Source organism: Apodemus sylvaticus, chromosome 14 (genome assembly GCF_947179515.1).
Source record: "Apodemus sylvaticus chromosome 14, mApoSyl1.1, whole genome shotgun sequence".
NCBI lineage: Eukaryota > Metazoa > Chordata > Mammalia > Rodentia > Muridae > Apodemus > Apodemus sylvaticus.
Window position 1 is genome coordinate 13,484,056 of NC_067485.1, and position 18,449 is coordinate 13,502,504.

Below are 18,449 nucleotides of genomic sequence, written 5' to 3' on the forward strand. Positions count from 1 at the left end.
AGGTTTCTGATGAGAATCCACCCTACTCCACTTGCCCCCAAGATACTTTAGTGTCGTTACAGTTTAGTCTTCAGCGTTTCCGTCCACATTTCTCTTAGCATTACTGATTGCCAAGCTTCATAAGAATGGCCCATTAAGTTCTGTCCACAGCACTCAATATCTTTTCCAGGCCAAAGTTTCAAACTTTTCACAAAGGAGTTGAACGACTTACAAGCCACATGGTTAGATGTGTCAGAATCAACACTGCTTTCCTGATATCACCACATTTCATTTGCTGAGGTAAACCAACCCAACAAAACAAACAAACAAGGAGATAAGAATGGATTGATTTGCACTCTTCTGCATGTTGACCTCCAGTTGAACCAGCACCCATTTGTAGAAAAAGCTATCTTTTTTCCACTGGGTGGTTGTAGCTCCTTTGTCAAAGATCAAGTGTCCATAGTTGTGTGAGTTCATTTCTGGGTCTTCAATTCTATTCCATTGATCTACCTGCCTGTCATTGTACCAATATCATGCAGTTTTTAACACTATTGCTCTGTAGTACTGCTTGAGGTCCAGGATACTGATTTCCCCAGAAGTTCTTTTACTGTTGAAGATAGTTTTAGCTATCCTGGGTTTTTTGTTATTCCAGATGAATTTGAGAATTTCTCTTTCTAACTCTTTGAAGAATTGAGTTGGGATTTTTGATGGGGATTGCATTGAATCTGTATATTGCTTTTGACAAACACCAGTCAGAATGGCTAATATCAAAAACTCAGGAGAAAACAGGTGCTGGTGAGGATGTGGAGAAAGAGGAACACTCCTCCACTGCTGGTGGGGTTGCAAGCTGGTACAACCACTCTGGAAATCACTCTAGCAGTTACTCAGAAAATTGGGCATAATACTGCCGAAGGACTCTGCTATACCACTCCTGGGCATGTAATTCCCCAGCATGTAATACAAATGCATGCTCCACTATGTTCATAGCAGCTCTATTTATAATAGCCAGATGATGGAAAGAACCCAGATGTCCCTCAACAGAGGAATGGATACAGAAAACATGGTATATTTACACTATGAAATACTACTCAACTATTAAAAACAATGAATTCATGAAATTCTTAGGCAAGTGGGTGGAACTGCAGAATGTCATCCTGAGTAAGGTGACCCAATCACAAAAGAACACACATGGTATGCACTCACTAATAAGTGGATATTAGCCCAGAAGCTTTGAATACCCAGGAAATAATTCACATATCAAATGCTGCCCAAGAAGGAAGGAAGGAGAGGCCTCTGATCCTAGAAAGGCTCAGTGTAACAGTGCAGGGGAATACCAGGATAGGGGCTGATGGGGGAACAAGGGGAGGAAAGAGGGCTTATGGGACTTTCAGGGAGGGGGGATCCTGGAAAGGGGAAATCATTTGAAATGTAAAATAAAGAAAATATCGAATAAAAAATAAATATATACCAAACATAACATAAAATAGATTTATATATAATGATTTGTTTAATAATAAAATAACATGCAGAGTTTAAACAAACAAAACAAAAACACAAGAAAAAACAAAACAACAAACAAACCCCAAAACCCAACCCAAACCACTACCACTACCATCACCACTACTACCACCACCAACAACAACAAAAGAAAAAAAAACAAAAAACAAATTAGGAAAGGTATGGTCTATTTGTGGTTACAGTTCCTGAGGGATCATGGTAAGGATGTCATGGCAACAGGGTGGGAAAGTATAGCTGCAGTAAAAAGCAGGTGGGTGATTCCATTTCATCCCTAGACATTCACAGGCTTGGAGGTTTATGTTATTCACTTACTTTTTGTTTTTGTCAAGTTAGGGAATTTTGAGTCTTAAAAAAAAAATATCCAATCTCTTAATTGTCAGGTCCCTTTCCTGGACCAATCTCCTTTCCAAAACTAGTCATTTCCTGTAGAATAAAGGCAGAATGTGGGGAAAGTCAAGTGTTATGGGCCAGGCATTTCACAGTCCTTTCTGCTTTCTCCTGGTTCTTGTAGTCTCCCTGTCTCATCTTCTGCACAATCCCCAAGTTTTAGAGGGAAATCAAGTGACACTTATTTTCAGCATCCCATGCAGCCATGCAATATTGCATTTACCGACAGTCACTAGAAAGAAAGGCTCCTCCAATTAAGACTGAGAACAGCAACTGTTAGTACATATAAGCACATCTGTTAAAAGGCAGTCTATGCAATGTAAATTTATCTAAACAGCAACCTAAGTCTCTATCAAGAACTTTTGTTTTCTCCCACCCAAAAATTTTGAATTGTTTTTTTTTTTTAAACACTGGGCATAAATTGCCTCCTATGGAGTTAGTCTCAAGTCTAGCCAGAGAGACATTGCTTACCACCACAGAAATCCATAACACTATCACACAGTGGGTACTCTTGCTTCAAAGGTGGAGATTTTCCAACTCAGGAGCCTGCATAGAGAACTTTTGGGCACCATGAAAGTTAGCTTAGTGGAACAAGGTTCTATCTTGATTTTTCTATCATGCACCCACAGTGTGTCTTTAGCAGTAAGATATTATTATTACCTAGCTCCGGTGGGCAACCAAGAAGAACTGCAGATGTTTGTGTTGTTCTTAGGGGGAGGAAGGCTCTGAAACATCTCAGACCAACTCATATGATGGTATTGTGTGTCTGGCACTAGGGTTTGGCTTAATAACCCATGGCTTATTAAGGAGCTTTTGCTAGCTAGCCATGTGGAGTATTTCCCCTTCAATTCTTTCTGCAAAAATATCTTTAGCTTTATTGAAAGATATAGTTTCCATATGCCTTTCATGTTCTTTTGTTTTTCTGTCTCCCCTCCCTGTGGCCTCCTATCCCCCACATCACTGCACACATACAATTAGAGAGTAAAATCTAGATGCACATCTGAGGGGGAGTGGGCAGCTTTTGACTTTCTGTGCCTGGGTTGCCTCGTTCTGTTTTTTCTAGTTTCATCCACTCAACTGAAAAGTTCGTAATTTTGCTTTTCTTTAAAACATGAATAAAACTCCACTGTGTATATGTATCATGTTTTCCTTCTTTATTCATTGTGTTGTCACCAAGAAGTTTAAAGATTTTGGATTTCTAGATTACAGTTACTCAACCTGAATGAAGCTTGGAATATGTGAAGCAAAATGATGTGGAGAAAATCTCTTGTGCACTGTGTGGAAGAATCATCTGTCAACAACAACAACAACAACAAAAACCCCAAACCAACCAACCAACCAACCAAACAAACAAACAACTAACAACAACAAAAACCAACAACAAAACCCCACATGCTTTTGGTCTGATAGCTTAGGCAGGAAATAGGAGGTAGGATAAACAGCAGGGAGAGAGGACTCTGAGATAGAGTCAGGCAGAGGATGAGATTTTCCCTGAACAGTGATGGAAATGGTCACATAAAATGAAGAGAGATAACCAACCATGTGCCTGGATTTAGAATAGAATAAATGGGAATAAACTGAGTTACGAGCTAGCAAAAAGAAACCAAATATTTTGGCTCAGGCATTTATTTCTAAATAATTTAGCCTTAGAGTTGTTAAATCAGGAACTTGGTTACAGATGGAAAAGCCTGTTGTTTTAAATGGCGCCCAGTGTAGGGCATGGAATCCAAGCTTAGAAAAGTTGCAGGTAAAAAGTACGTGCAGAAAAGTTTCCTATCTGGGTGGGAAGCCCAGGAGCTAACCCAGATGGTAGGCGCCAGAGCTGCCTTGCAGTCTCTTTTGGACTGGAACCCAAAGAAACAGTAGCATTGGCTTCCCCCAAGTACATCATGGTTCCAGAGAAAGGTCAAAAAGCAGGATACAGAGACCTAGATGGTTTAATTGGAAAAGCCTTCAGCCATGCAGAGAAATAGACAGACCCAAAGGGGACAGAACCAAGGGACAGCAGCCTGCTAGACCGAGCTAAGGGGGTGGAGTTAGCTGCCATAGACACATGCTGGCCTGAGAAGTCTGAAGATTTTCCCAGAGCTGCAGTGGGACTGAAAAGCCCCAAACTTCTGAACTGGTAAAGTATTAAATTTAAAAACAGTAAAAAAAAAAAAAGGTATACATAATCGTAAAAATAGCTTAAATTTGGTAAAATAAGGTCCTTGGAGATAGAATTAAATACATTTAAGGAAATAAGGCACATAAAGATGAGGGACGTAATGACACAGCTTTCAGGCTGTATAAAATCCCATTTTAAAGGGCTTAAGGATAGACACAAAAGAGAAAGATAAATGACCAAATTGGAATTGACCCAGTACCAATTGTGATTACTATCACATTGATAATTCTCATTTTAATACTGATATCCTGGATGGCTTCTATGTCTTCTCAAAGAAAAGGACTTTAGAGAGACAAGAAAGGGAGAAAAATGGAAAATGGAAACAAAACCTTAGAAGAAAAATTAGAAAGGATTATAAATGAAAATTAAGAATATAGTAAGATGATAGAGATAGAAGAAAAGGAAAAAGATGAAAAAATGGACACAAGCCTTAGAAGAATAATTAGAAAAATTATAAATAAAATTGAAGACGATACTGAGGTAGAGACAGAGGAAGGAAATCAGAACCTACAACCTTGTAAGAATCCTGAAAAAATAGGCAGTTTATGTCTGTTTTAAAAAATACCTAAAAATGATGTTCTCCACTTTGTTAAGGAAATTAGAAGGAGGTAAAATAAATCTACAGGGTTACTAAGGATTCGAGTGATAACCTATAGACACACAATATTTAAAAAGATTTAAGGAAGGAATGATGACCTATGGCTTACAGACACCATATGTCAAACGAATGCTTAGTAACTGGGCCACACAAAATTACATAATTCCAAAAGATAGGAGAGATTTGCTGGCAGCCATCTGACCCTCAGTTACAATGGTTGACACGATGGAAAGATAAGGCTTCAATCAGGGGCAATGAAATGTGACTAGGGGCATTGATATTGTCAAGGATCAGTTACTAGATGAAGGTCCATATTCTGAATTGAGAGTATAGATTAGCCTTGGTAATGCTATCCTAGAACAATGGCATACAATAGCCTTAAATGCTTAGGACAAGTTTGAACAATAGAGAGGAACCGAATAATTTACAAAGATAAACCAGGGTTCACATGAATCTTTCACTGACACTTTACAAAGATTAACGACAGCTCTGACTAGAGCAATATCAGATCCAACTGCTAGAGAAATTTTAATTGAATCTTTAGCTTTTGAAAATGCTAATGCTCAATGCAAAAGGGCTATTAGATCTTTAAGGGCCAGATCTGCACTTCTTTATTAAAACTACTATGTTTTATTGGATTAAAACTACTATGAATACAGAATCTAATACTAACAATTACAGGAGGATAAACAATTACAGGAGATATAAAAACACAAAAGGTCCATTGCTGTAGCTGTGAAAGATCAGGTCAGTCCCTAAAGGACTGTAGACAAAGAGTTCCTAAGGATAAATTCTTCTATAATAATAATTCAGGGGGAAAGTTTTCTGTGAAATGCCGAAGATGTGAAAGGAATGGGCATTAGCCTCATGAATGTAGATCATCCAAATATATTTGATATAATTCCCAAATATCAGAAAAATGGTTAGTGGGCTTTGCTCAAGGTCTGACAAAAACATGAGCCATTCATTTTCTATCTACCAAGAAATGACTATTCTGAAAAACAACCAGAAAAATCAAAGTCCATAGGACAAGCGAGCAGCTCAAAACTTAAATAATTTTACAGAGATCCTAAAGCTACCAAAACCCCAGATATTTTGGCAAACTACTATAAATGATAAGAGATCAAAATTAAAAATACAGTTAGATGAAAATGAGATTGAAAGATTAGTGGACACTGGAACAGATGTAATTATAACATCACAAGATTCCTGGAATCCAGCTTGGCCACATCAAAGGGTATCTACACAGCTCTTAAGTGTTGGGACATCATTGTCTCAGGTAAAAAAAAAGTCTGAAATGGGTTAAATACATGAAACCAGAAGATCAAATAGGAAAATTAAGGCCATATATGGCTATTATAGCCATAAATTTATGGGAAAGAGATCTATTGCAACTAAGAGAAGTACAGATTAGCGTTCCTCCAATTCTAGAGACAAAATATAAAAGAGGAGATGTTCCTAATAAAGAAATGTCAAAAATGTTATCAAAAACATCAGACTGTCCTACCTGCAAATAAACAGGCTACAACAGAGGCTGATTCTTCAATTTTATCTGGGGGAGCCCCTGCTAGTAGATCACCAGCTGCCATAACACTAAAGTGGCAAACTGACAAACCTGTTTGGATAGAACAGCGGCCTATGATACAAAAAAAGTTATAGACATGAGAACAACTAGTTCAAGAGCAGCTGGAGGCTCAACATAAAGAATCTACCAACCTTTGGGATTCTCCTGTATTTGTCATTAAAAAGAAATCAAGCAAAATGGAGCATGTTGACAGATTGAAGAGCAATCAATAAAATCATTCAGCCAATGAGCTCTTTATACCTTGGAATCTCACTGCCTTCCTGTTGCTTAAGACCTTACCTGATAAAATTATTAATTTAAAAGATTGCTTTTCATAATCCCTTTACATGAGTATGATGGGGAAAGGTTTGATTTCTCACTACCTATTTTCAATAGAAATTGTCCAATAAAAAGATATCATTGGAAAGTCTTGCCACAAGGAATGCTGAACTGTCATACCTTATGCTGATATTTCGTACAATAGCTATTAGAAATAATTCATAAGCAGTTTCTTCAGTCCATAATTTACCATTATATAAACCATATCTACTGACTCATTCAGATACAAATACCTTAGAAAAAATGTGATGACATAAAGGGAATTTAGCCTTGCTGGAGATTAAAAATTGCTCCTGAAACATATTAAGAGGATATTCTATTAATTATCTAGGATATAAGATATGTCTACAAAAGATTTGACTACAGAAGGTACAAATCAGGAGAGACTTATTGATAACTATAGATAATTTTCAAAAATTGTTGGGAGGCATTAATTGGTTAAGTCCCATAATTGAATTAACTAAGAGCTAAGTGATTTATTCCAAACCTTTCAAGTTTGGAATAAACTTGATAAAGACTTAAATAGTCCAAGAAAATTATCAGCTGAGACTGAAAAAGAATTCACTCTGGCAGAAAAAAATCTATACATACAAGATGTATGTATAGATTGTTTAGATCTAAACATGGTTTGCATTTTAGTTAATTTGCCCTCTACTTATTCTCCCATGGGAATTTTTACGCAGAGAGAAGATAATATTTTAAAATGGTTATTTTAAACACACAAACTGTAAAAAAATTAAGGTCATATCAAAATATTTCTGAATTGATTCTGAATGGAAATGACGACAATGACAATGGGTGATTACAGCGATGATGATGATGATAATGGTGACAATGACAATGATGATGACCATGACAATGGGGATAATGACAGTGATGATGACAATGACAATGGTGACAATGATGATGGTAATGATGACCATGATAATTGATAATGATGACAATGACAATGATGATGATAGTGACAATGACAATGATAATGGTGACAACAATGATGATGATGATGACTGACAATGATGATGACAATGATGATGGCGATGACAATAATGACAACCACAATGATGATGATGACAATGACAATAATTATGAAAATAATGATGTTGACGACAATGATGACTATGCCAATGGCAGCCATGATCATGTGTGTGGGAGGGCATGCCTATGATTTACTCAGAACTAGTATACAATAGGTGATAGAAGACTGGTGCTACTCAGGGGCATCTGTACAGCAGCGGGAGGAAGAGGACCAGGATGGCTACTATTTATTAAAGACCTGGCTCTGCCCTAAGTTTCTTAGTATTCAGTACCCAAAATGGCCACATAACAAGGTAGAGGGAAAAAATCTCCTAGTACAATTTCTTTTGAATTCTATACTCTTCTTGACTATCAAAAACTTGGATTTAGTTTTGATATAATTTTAAAAATACAACATGGATTTCTCTTTATTCCTTATGAATCCATGATGGTTTTTGATACTCTTTCCTTTCATACAATGAATATACATTTGTTTTTTGTTTTTGTTTTGTTTTTGAGACAGGGTTTATCTGGAACTCCTTCTATAGACCAAACTGATCTCAAACTCAAAGGTCTACCTGCCTCTGCCTACTGAGTGCTGGGATCAAAGGCTTGAGCCATGACACATACATGGTGATCATGTATTTGTTTTAAGGATAGAACATATAAATGCCCTTAAAACCACACTGCCCCTTCATGAATTCACCAATCTGATATTAAGTGTTGGTTTTAGGTATGTTCCTGATAAACAGAGGTTTAGAAAGGCTGACTAGTTTACCAAACTTGTTAAAATTATACTGAAAGAATATTGTAACCCTAAAAAGTTTGTAACAATATTTATCACCAAGGTGGTTGAATAAATACTCAATTTTATGTTTGTCTAATTTTTCTATGGGTTTATATTAAGCCATTTAAATGAGACTCATTTCAATTTTAGTTGTAGCATAAAGATAATTGGTGTTTTGTTCCAGACAGACTCCCACACAAAAAATTCAAACTAGATGCACTAAAAATGTTGGGCAACTTTATGATCTTTAGCCCATATTATGGTTATTAAGAAGTTGATCTTAAAACAGATTTTGGAGGATATTTGCCTGAAGATTTTGAATGAAATTAGAAAGACAATTTTAATAGTCCTCTAAAGGATTAAATTGCAAAGAAATTTGTAGTGTTTCATTGGCCAGAGAAAGTGTGAGAACTGCCCATGGATTGGAAATGGATTGGCAATTGGGAGAGAGAGATGCAGTGTGAGTGAGTGTGTGTGTGTGACATGTATATGTATGGTGTGTGTGCTTGTATGGTGTGTGCATGTGTGAATGTGTGTGTGTGTGTGTGTGTCTGAATGTGTGGTATGTGCATGCATTTGTGTGGTATGTGTATGTGTGAATGTATTATGTGTGTTACATATATGTGTGAATGTGCATTTTGTGTGTATGTGTGAATGTTGTGTTTGTATAGTATGCATATTTATATATGAATGTGTGTATCTATTGTGTATGTGTTATGTGTGAGTTCATATGGTATGTAAGTGTATGCATGTGCATGTGTTTGTGTGGTGTGTGCATATGTGTATGTGTGTATGTGTGAATGTGTGTGTGTTTTGTAGCCTAGGCTGACAATGACTCCAGTTCCAAGAAATAGGCCTGACATCAGGAAGGACCATATAGGGACAGAGTCAATATTTGCAACCTCACTCTTTAAGACTATACCAATATCCATGACATGATTTCACAAAAGATTGCCGTGGAGTTGGGGCAGCATTCAAAACCAGACTCCTGAAGGGACACCTAGAGGCTTGACTAGCATCTAAGGTCTAACCTCAGGCACCAATGTTCAGGTGTGTGACAGGCATCTGGGAGCCCTGACAGGAATGTTTACAGACTCACAATGGGGGTTCCCATTTGGATTCTTAGTTTCTTGAAGAAAAGAATTTAGAAAGAGACTCAGGAGAAAGCTAGAGGACAGTTATCTCAGTGTCTGAGAAGAAACAGCAGGGTAGGTAAGCTGCCAGGAGGAGGGGGATAGAGAAAGGGAGGGGTGCTTGAGTTCAGATTCAGAAAATCAGAGGTGGCCTGCTCAACAATGGCGATTACCAAGCAACTGTGCAGGAGGAGTTCTGGGTGGGGAGAGCTGAGTCAAAGAGTAAGGCGGCCAGATTAGAGCCAGGATGGCCAGGCAAGCAGTATGGATAGCCACTTGAAAGCAAGCTCATGAGGGCAACACGGCCCAAAGGTTCTGAGGCTAAAGATGGAGCGGCCTGGGTGCTACCACCTCCATTTTGCAGGAAGCTGAGGAACATGCAGGCCAACCGCTTACTTAAGACCTCACAGGCAGAAAGTAGCAAATTCAGCCCACATCTGGCACAGCCTGTGACCTTCCCCTCTTGTTGCCTCCCTGAACTTTACTGTTAGTGAGGAGGCGATTACGGACTGTGATGAGCGGGTGGGACTTGTTATCCCAGGAGGGTTTATGAGCTGAAAATGTAAACTGCTTCAAGATGTGCTTTGACAAACTCAAGGGTGAAAGATTTGCAACAGTTTATGAGCACCGGGGGAATTTCCAGTAATGTTTGTGAGTTCTGGTAATGGCTTTGTGTCAAATCAGTTCCCTCTGTAGCTCACAGCATGCTCTCCTGGGTGTGAGGGGGTGTGCTCTCTTTGATGCAACCCACTTTTATTGCTGAGTGTGGGTAGGGGCTAGAAGCAAGAATACCTGTTATTGCCTGGTATATGTCAGCTGCTTTATACATGTTGACTAAAGTTCTGGGAGATAAGTATTATTACCTAAGTTGTATGTGTGTGTGTGTGTGTGTGTGTGTATGTGTGTGTATTTGCAAGAAAGAAGCTCTGAGAACTTGCCAGGGATACCCAGCTTGGAGGTGATGGGGGCAGAATTTCAGTTTTCTTCTATGTGTTTTGTACCGATGCTTATCTCCTTGCAAGGACATAGGCCATTTAGATTGGGGGTTGCTATGCAGGTCAAGACACTGTCTCTGTTCCTCACACCCTCATTTTCTGTGATTTATGTGATCAAGTGAGGAGGGAAGTCAAGGGAATTACAGACACACTGCTTCCCTGGCTCTTCTAAGGTTATAAATTTGGGGGTTTGTTTATCTTGGGGGGAGGGGATGGGAACATCAGGCTCCAAATTATGACAAGGAAAGAGCCTGGATCCAATATGTGGGGAGAGAGAGAGAGAGAGAGAGAGAGAGAGAGAGAGAGAGAGAGAGAGAGAGAGAGAGAGAGAGAGAGAGAGAGAGGCACTGCTTATGCTCAGATCTGGAAAACGTTATTTGTATCAAATCTCAGGGCAAAATGTGTGCAGAATCCAGTCAGTCTTGTGATCAGCCAGTTTGGAGAGTCTGAGAGGGCAGAAGGGAGCATCTAGTGGGTGTCTGTAGTCACAGGAGAGAAGAGAATCAGGCTGTGCACAGGATGAGTTACAAGATGTGCAAGGACGGATCTCTACATCAGAAGGATACCTTGGGTGTGAGGTTAGTTCTTCTAAAGCACAGTTGTGAGCTGCTGCCAGTGCAAGGAGGGCTCAAGTGAGGACTCACCATATGCAAGTGAAGTGAGTTCTTATAATAATAATAATAATGATAATGATAATAATAATAATAATAAAGTATATGATTGTTTTGCCTGTGGATATGTCTGTGCCTGTGTGCTCTAAGTCTGTCTGTGCTTGGTGCCTGTGGGGAGGCCAGGAGAGGGCATCAGATCCCCTGGAACTGGAGTTACAGATGGTTGTGAGGTGTTGTTTGGGTGTTGGGAATTGTGCAGATCTTTGGAAAGAGTAGCCAGGGCTCTTAACTACTAAGCCATCTCTCCAGCCCCCTAAATTTTCTTATCCATCTTTGTGTTTGCTAAGGTAAGACTACAACCCATACCCATATACCCATCTATACCCATATAGATCCCAGCTACAAATTTAATAGCTTGGGCTTAGAGTTTACTGAAAGTACCAGTAAGAAGAGGTAGTTATCTACCTTTTAGACTCAGTAAAATTTATTAAAAATACATTAATTAAAAAGAATTAACAAAAGCTACTAGGTTGTTTTCATTCATTCTTGTGATATTATGTACCAGAATTAGTATATCTAAAGTTGAGCTCAAATAATAAATTTTCAATATTTGTATGCATGTATCACAATCTTTCAATTATGAAATCTCTCTACCATTGTCAAGCTATGTTTTATCAGAGCCATATCCTTTGATAAGGAGTTAGGAAGGTAGGAAACTCACAAATAAGACTTAGTTGAAGCAGGCTTCCAGTTCTGGCTTATAAGGATGAAAAAAATTTGCAATGGAGCCTGGATGCTTTTGGTGTCTTGGAACCTAGGAGCATTGCTACAGTTCTCTATTTCCAAGATAAAAGATGAGCATCAAACTGCATAGGCTTTCCATGCTAAGGGGAGCAGGCGAGACAGGTCTGGAGCAGTGAGACCAGGGTGCAAATACAATCCAGGAAATGCCTAAGAGAACCTTCCCCTGATTAGCAGGTGCTAACAGTGGTTCTGTTCAAGTTCTCCATGCTGTGGGTGCTGATACTTTCTTCTCAATATCATTGTTAGGGTGGAACCCCTGCCTGCCCTGCCCAAGCTGGGAAAGCCCAACTGCCCTCCTTCCCCCAGCCACGCCTGCACTGAAAAACTCCAAACCAAGGAATGGCTCCAAGAGCCTAGTTCTGCATTCTTGGGAACTGTGTCGACCTCCTCCCCTGATGTGCTAGCCACTCAAATTCCAAAGTACTCAGCTCTTGATCATTCTTTGGCACAAACTCAGCTTATGCATGACGCGTCATCATCTTTCGCCTACAATCTATAAAAGTTCCCTGCCGAGGTGCACAACTTCCTTAGCCGCACTCTGTAGGACCGATGAGTCTGCCTGGGAGCAATGCTTAACAAATCTGCCTTTATCACCTTTTAATCTGGTCTAATCAGGGGGGAGAAAAACCTATGAATCAGGAGTAAATCAAAGGTCCACTGCTACATTTATTCCTGATAATCAAGATATGAGAGCAGCTCAAGTACTATTCTAGTAAGTGGAGAAATTATGCTCCATGTGACAGAATTAAGCCACAGAAAGGACTCCTGCCATTTGTGATGACAGCGATGAACCCATTGAACAGGCAAAATGAACTCATACAGGTATAGGGAGAGAGAGAGCCCCGGTTACATATGGACCCTCAAGAAAACAACTCACAGAAGCAGGGGAGAGGGTGGCATTTACCTCTTGGATCAGAAGGGATATGGGGAGCTGATTGTTAGAAGGTACAAACTTTCAGTTACGCGGTGAGCCAGTTCTGGGGATGTGAAATCCAGTATGGCCTTGATGGTCATTGGAGATGGATGGTACCAGGATGTGTTTAGATAAGTCATATAATTATTGTACACTTTATTTGGTGAGTAAATACTTAGAAAACAAAAAGGGTGGAGGGGGGACAGGAACTATTCATGGAAAAGAGACCTAGTTGTAGGAAATAAAAAGTAAGCTTGGAAGAGAAACTTTAGGCTGTGTCTTTATCAGCTAGAAAGCTATAACAAAGCACCACAGACTTCTCGGCTTATAACAACAGAAGGGTCTTGTTGATTGGACTCAGAAGTCAAAGATCAAGATACCACATGGTTCTGTGATGAGTTTTCCTGGTCAGCTCCTTGTTGTATCCTCATGTGACATAGAGAAGGAACAAGGGAGTCCTGCAGGCTCCTAGTGTAAGGACATGAGCCTCACCAAGGAGGGTTCGCTCTTGCCTCCTGACCATGAGGAGTCCCTGAAGGCCCTGACACCACACAGGCACATGGAGAATACAGTACCTTGAATGATTTATGCCAAACTTGTTCTGAGCTCCCCAACAACCTAGGTAAAGAAGGAAACACTAAGACCGAAGGCCGGTTTTGTCAACTTGACCAAACCTGGTGTCACCTGGGAAGGGAATCTCCATGAGGGACTGTCTAGATTAGGTTGGCACAGTGGGGAGAGCACCCACCGTGGATAGCAGCATTCCCTGGGCAGAGGCTCTTGGACTGTGTGAGTGGAGATGCTGAGCTGAGCTCTAGCATGTATTCATTAATTTTTTTCCTGTTGATTCTTTATATCTATCATGTGGCCAGAGGGCCAGAGGCTCTGCTAGTGTGATTTTCCAGCAATGATGGATAGTAACCCAGAGCACTGAGCTAAAATAAGCCCCTTGACCTCGAAGTTTTCTTTGTCATGGTATTCTGTCACAGTGATGAAGCCAAGACAGAGACTACCAGCCCTCTCACAGTCTGATAGAGGGAAAGAAGTCTCTTAACTCAGAATTGTAGCTCTCAGCTGAGTTTGTCCTATGATTCTCTACTTTGGAATATCAAATGCCATGTAACTTTGTGGGAATATTTTTATGCCAACACAATCTATGCAGCTAGATATCTCAATTATTCATAAATGGAAATTTACTGACTGCTATTTCTGTACTTATTTCAGTGTAATACCACACTGTCATTTTATTGGTTTAATGAATTATTAATTAGGAGTATATATCAATTTAATAACTGGAATCTTATAAGTAACTAAAGATGAATTAACAAAATAAAATCATATATGTGAGATGTATTTACAGCTTAAAATATGAAGTTCAAAGTTACCTTTTTAATAGTTTTCTATTGGAGACTGTTCCAGACATCCCCTGTGGACACCAAAATCCTCAGCTAAGATTCCTCATATACAACATGGTCATATTTGCATATGACTTATGAGTATAGTCTGGTACTTTCAATTAGGATGTCCATCCTTTTGGCTCCTCTGAGATATACCTGATTGATATTTGTCTTGAGCCACACACACAAAACGCACAAAACGCCAACAAAATCTGATGCATGGATATCCAGTTTGATGGAAGTAGGTTCAGTTCTCTGTAAATTCTCCATGTGTTGAGTAGACATTTTGTTTCTAATTTTCCTCTTACTGTGTACCTTCTTAGAAACAGTTGCTGCCTGGGCTGTAAAGATGGCTCTGTGGGTAAAGGCTCCTGCCATCCAGTTTGACAGTTTGTTTCATTCCAGGATCTCACATGGTGTCAGGAGAGATCTGACTCCAGCAGGTTGCCCTCTGACCACCATACCTGTGCAGGAGCAGGCACATGTCCACATGGATGCACACAGACAAATAAATATGTTACTAAAAATTTAGAAAAATAGTTGCTCACAGATGCAGGTGCTGCCAAAGAGGATGGCAGAGATGGATAAGATTGTGAAATCTCAAGATGTTTGCCTTTGAGAGACAGGTCTCTAAAGATACAGTCCTGGGCTTTGGAGGAGTGTAGTGACTTTTGCAGCTCTGTTTTCTTCTGTCACATAGTAGCACACACAATAATTGGGAACTTGGTAAGGATGGTGTACCAGCGTTCTTCAGTTGAAAATGGTAGCAAGACCTATAAACGGAACTCTAAAATTTAGGCCAAAGGGGAAGTAACAGGAAGGTGCAGGAGAAGTCTCTTGTATTCATTACTATTCTGTTCCTGTGACAAAACACTGTGACCAGAGAAACTTAAGGAAGAGAAGGTTAATTTTGGTTTATGACTCCAGAGAGATAGGGGTCCATGATGGAGGAGCAGGCGACATGCAGCAGGCATGGCTCTAGGCTTATATTTTTCAAAACCTACTTTAATAAGTGTATTTAAATGCTCTAACCTCTCTTCTAACCCACCACTCACCAGAGGTAGTGGGAAGGAAAGAATGATAGGGAAAAGGAGGATGGGGATCTGTTTGGAAAGAGTTCTTAAGGGTGAATCCAATCTGTGCTGTCAGGATATGAGCAGTTCAGTTCACAGGAATCAGCATCAGCAGCAGTGGCTCTGTCCACCCACAAATACCATTCATGAACCAGCAATGGCAGTTCAATCCAGAAGAAACCTCGAGGCTCTGCCAATTGGACTGAGTCTGTGGAAGTGGCAAGAAGCCCTCGGAACACCACCAGAAATTCTTTGGTTTGCTTCTCTCTATGAAGTCATAATAAATGATGACCAGTAAAGAATGACAGGAAGTGAACCAATACTACCCAGCGTTGCCCACTGTCTGTTGGGTTATACTTATACCCTTTCCAAACATCATGCTTTCTCTCAAGTGTCCACTCTAGAAAGACATCACATGCCCTCTTTCTGGCTGCTTCCAGCAAAACACCATCACAAGTCTGTTCTCAGCAAAACATCCTCCCACATGTCTGCTTCAGCCAAAACATCCTCTCATAACAGTTTCCAGAAAAACATCACGTGACACAATGGAGTCTCCAAAGACACCTGGAATTCCCACTTTTCATGGCAGCAAGAACAGAAGTGGGAACTCACATCTTGGACTGAAAGCATAAAACAGAGAGAACAAGATAGTATCGTGCTTCCTCCAGGAAGACTGGATCATCCACCCAAACAGTGCCACCAACCAGGAACCAATCATTCAAATGGCAGAGTCTTGGGGGACATTTGCCATTCAAGCCAACAGTGGTAAATGGCATGGTAGGGAAAGCTCAAGCCTGGCGAGCACTCTCCTCAGCCCACTTTCCAACTCTGACTCCCTTTGTCCCTCTGGGTCCCTGTCATCCATGTGGCTACCACTCACATGTCGTTCCGTCAAGTGCATGGCACAGGTTCACACCACCTGGTACTGAAATAGGGAAGAGATTCACATGACCCTAGACATGGACTAGGAAAGGAATATCCGGTCAGGAATCCTAGGTCATAGTACACAGATGTAGGAAGGAAGTGTGAGCTAGGTTACCATGCCAAACCCTGACCACAGGGAGGGCTACGACCAGTGGACACCTGTGTAGGTCCTTCTAAAGTGTGTGGCCTGTATGAAGGCCTCTCTTGCCCAGGTCTGAGAATGTTCTTTGAGGAAGTGGATGGATGGAAAATGGCACCCGTTAGTCACACATGTACAACTCTGCATGTAAGAATCAAACAAACATGAAAGTCAGATCATGGGTGCATCTGTCACAGGGCAAGAGTTTCAGAGCACACATGCCTCATGGTGTCCACGTGGACGGCTCAGGTGCAGAGCACTTTTATTGTGACAGGTGTCTAACTGGACAACTCCAGCCAAGAGGCCCCAAGAAGAGTGTGATTTGCCCGGGGTCATGAAATATTGGCCCGGGGCTGATATTTAAATACAGATCTGTTGATTCTGAATTCTGTATTTGCATTACTTTCCTGACTTTGGAAAAAGAGAGAACTTAGTTATTCAAACCGGGTTTTAAATCTATAAAATGAAAATAAACCCCTCAAAGAGCTGTGAGGAGGATTAATGAGGTCCTGTGAAGCCAATCCCACAACAGAGTAAATTGTTGTTTTCAATAACTTTGGTTTCCTTCTTCAGCCTCTGCGGGGTTGGGAGGCATGGGGTGGGGGAGAAGGGGGAGGTAGGATGAATACACACTTTCTTCTTCAAATACTGCAAATCAGAGAAAAAGGGCTTGAAAGCAGATGAAAGTCTCCCTGGTTAACATCAACCGTTAGACACTGATGTTGAAGAGACAGAGAAATTCTGAGGCATGCTACCAAGGATTAGCTAATTAGACTCCAAAGGCAATATTTTTTGCTTCAAAGAGAAAAGTGATTTCAGATGCAATGGGGACTTTTCCCCTAAAAGAAATGGGGAGTATATCCATTCTCTGGTTATTTATAACCAAGAGAGGTGATGGGCTTGTGGGGTGGGGTTAGTAGGTGTGGATGGATGGGGTGGGTACGGGATGGGGTGTGGGCAGATGTGGGGGGGTGGGTGTAGGTATGTGGTTAGGGTGTGTGTGTGTGTAAATATAGTGTGGTATGTGAATGTATGTGTAGGATGTTGGGAATGTGGGGTGGGTGTGGGTAAGTATGTGGGGTCTGTATGTTTGTGTGTATGAGTATGTATGCGAATGTATGTATGTGTGTGTGTGTGTGTATATATGTGTGTGCATATGAGTGTGTGTGTGTGTGTGGTGTTGGTCAGTGCTTTCATGCCTGCATTTTGATTTTCAAGACTCTCCTTTCTGAGGTGTCTCCTCTTTGGGGAGAGAAGGCTGGATCATAAGAAGGTAGTTTATTGCTTCTGATAATATGATATTCTATGAAAAACTGGTGCCATCTTTTGAAAAGAGAAATTTAAAAATGGCAGTAGTTTGTTTTGTCTTTGTAATTCCCAGGGCCTCAGTGTGCCTGTGACAGGGGTTTTGTGCCATTTGTCAGCTAAGGTACAAGGGGAGTCCCCTCTTCCTTTTCCCTCCCTTTCTCCCCTGCCCCATGATAAATAATTTTTAAACTTTAAAACATCTTTATGCACTATGTTTGGATCAAGTTTTCCTCCCCCCATGCAGATGTTCCCTATCTCCCTACCCAATACCCTCTTCTTCACAAACAAAAATAAAACAAACAAAATTCAATAAGAATTAAAAATGCCAAACAGAACAAAACAAAAGCGCTTCTTCCTTCCTTCCCTCCCCAATGATTCCTGGGGACCTGTCTTGTCCTGGAATGTGCTTGTTATACCCAGTGATTCTCCATTGCAGAAAACTGAGTTTCCTTCTCCAGCAGTTATCAACTGTAATAGCTCTGTGATTAGGGGTAGAACTTTGTATCTATATCTCTCAGCTACAAACGGTGCAACTGTTCTCTGTCTATTCTCAAATTGTCACAGAGGTAAAGTCAGACTGACCACAGAATACAATCTCTTTTCTGGATTGAAAGAGAAGGTAAGAATCCTTCATGGCTGCAATCATTTTAGAGTCATTTATTCATCCATTCACCTGCTGACTCAACAGCTACCCCCTGAGCTTTAGTGATATCTCTCGGGCAATGGTCTGGCTTCAGGAGGTGCAGCTGCAATTCTGTGGACAGCGCACTTGCTCCCAGTGCACACATAGGAAGCAGGG